Source organism: Convolutriloba macropyga, unplaced genomic scaffold (assembly GCF_964194025.1).
Source record: "Convolutriloba macropyga unplaced genomic scaffold, txConMacr16.3 SCAFFOLD_5560, whole genome shotgun sequence".
In the NCBI taxonomy this organism is placed as follows: domain Eukaryota; kingdom Metazoa; phylum Xenacoelomorpha; order Acoela; family Convolutidae; genus Convolutriloba; species Convolutriloba macropyga.
The window spans coordinates 10,503-12,500 of record NW_027452399.1 but is presented as its reverse complement, the minus strand read 5'-3'; the positions used below and the strand labels follow the sequence as shown (position 1 = coordinate 12,500).

Sequence of the window (1,998 nt, the reverse complement as noted above, 5' to 3'; positions counted from 1 at the left end):
AATACTAGTCTTTGTAATTTAGTTTCATAATTTCAACTGTTCTCATGCAGAATTTTTGCTCATTCTTATCCCAAATTTTGACCTGGCTACTAGTTACACTCCTTGTACTTATTGCAAAATGACCACAAATTTCAACAGCTTTCACATGTTGCTGTTTCGGCTTTCGCTTACTACAGTCAACATAATACTCGTTGCAAAATAAGTGCTCGGCATCTGCAATTTTCCAAAGACGAAGTTTCGCCAGTTCAATTTTCGCTCGCCAATTATGGCTACTAATTCACACGGTACTGAGCTCAACAACATTAAATTTGTTCAGCAAGACTTTCACATGTTGATGTTTTGGCTTTCGCCTACTAGAAGCAACATAATACTCGTCTTGTTAGCTCATTCAATGAGAATAGCTTTTCCCGTTGAGAATTTTTGCCTTCAATTGGCGTTGTAGTGAGTTTGGCTACTCAGATCACCAAATACTTGTGACAATTCGAACCAGAAATGTTTTCAATTTTCACATGCTGATGTTTCGGATTCAACCTACTAGAAGCAGCATAATACTTGTATTCAACAATTTCTGTATCAAATCCCAGTTTTCTCTGGTGCATCTTTGCCAAACTATTCCAAACTGCCTGAGTCTGAATACCAATTACAGGTACTAGTAAATGCACGTTACTAAGGACTATATAGTTCTAGGTTACTGTACACAACGACGTTCACATGTTGATGTTTCAGCTGCCGCTTACTAGAAACAACATAATACTTATCGTGCATACCTTTCCATAACTTGTCCTTTTCAGATGCATTAGTTTCCCTTTGTCTTGGCTTCTACAGTCAGACTGGCTACTAGTAACAGCACAGTACTAATCACATATCGTTCTACAGTTTGCAGACAACTTTCACATGTTGATGTTTCAGCTTTCGCCTACTAGAAACAACATAATACTCGCTGTATACATTTGTAGTTCTCTATGTAACTTTCATGTGAAGAAGTTTCGCCAGTCTTTTTGACTGTCTCAAATCTGAGTCATGCTTAGGCTACTAGTTGCTTCATAGTACTTATCGCCTCGAGATCATTGAACAAAACTTGATTTTCACATGTTGCTGTTTCAGCTTCCGCTTACTAGAAACAACATAATACTAGTCTCATTAAGTTCCGTCTCTTTGCAATTTTCTTATGAAGAAAATTCGCCATCACAATGACTCCAGCAGTTCTTGATCAAGGAATGCAATCATTGATCAGAATGCTATTATTTGAATCGGTTCTGCTTTAAGTGTTCCAATTTTATTGGAAGCACCAACAATAGAACATCAATGTGTTCAATCGAGAGTTATATAACCCTGAATCGGACGCAGTCAACAGCCGAAGCCGAGACCGCCTTTTGCGTTAGAGAGGTCGGTAAACAAATCTTGCGATTCATACCGAATTAACACATATAGCTGTGCTCCTCTTCGTAAAGCGAGCCAAGTGATCCCCTGTTGAAGGATGTATTTGGACCAATCTAGTAGCATTTGGTTTCCAACAAGCTCTCCCAAGTTAGCTTACTTATTGGGCTTTTCAACCAATTCGGTTGGCTACAAGCATCATCAAAGTACTAGCCACAGTTTGATCGCAAAATTCTACGACTTTCACATGTTGATGTTTCGGCTTGCGCTTAGCCTACTATAAGCAACATAATACTAGTCATATCATAGAGCGTGATCAGCTTGTGACGTTCTCATGATGAAGTTTCACCAACAGTGTCTCACTTCGAGCTTAAATCCAGCTACTAGTAACTACACAGTACTGACTGCAACGATAACTTTTATCTATACCTTTCACATGCTGCGCTTTCGGCCAGGGCCTACTAACGTCAACATAATACTCGATATAAACTTTTGTTCATGATGCAGCTTCCCCATGCAGAAGTTTCGCCTTCAAATGCTCTCTTGGCCATATGACGTAAGAAAAGGTTACTAGTAACATCACAGTACTAGCCACAGTTTGATTGCAAAATTCTACGACTT

General features: G+C 39.0%; 1 pseudogene; it reads right to left on the bottom strand.

The window, feature by feature from the left end:
- Positions 1–1,327: 1,327 nt before the first annotated feature.
- LOC142357445 (5.8S ribosomal RNA) lies at positions 1,328–1,479 on the bottom strand (annotated as a pseudogene).
- Positions 1,480–1,998: the final 519 nt, after the last annotated feature.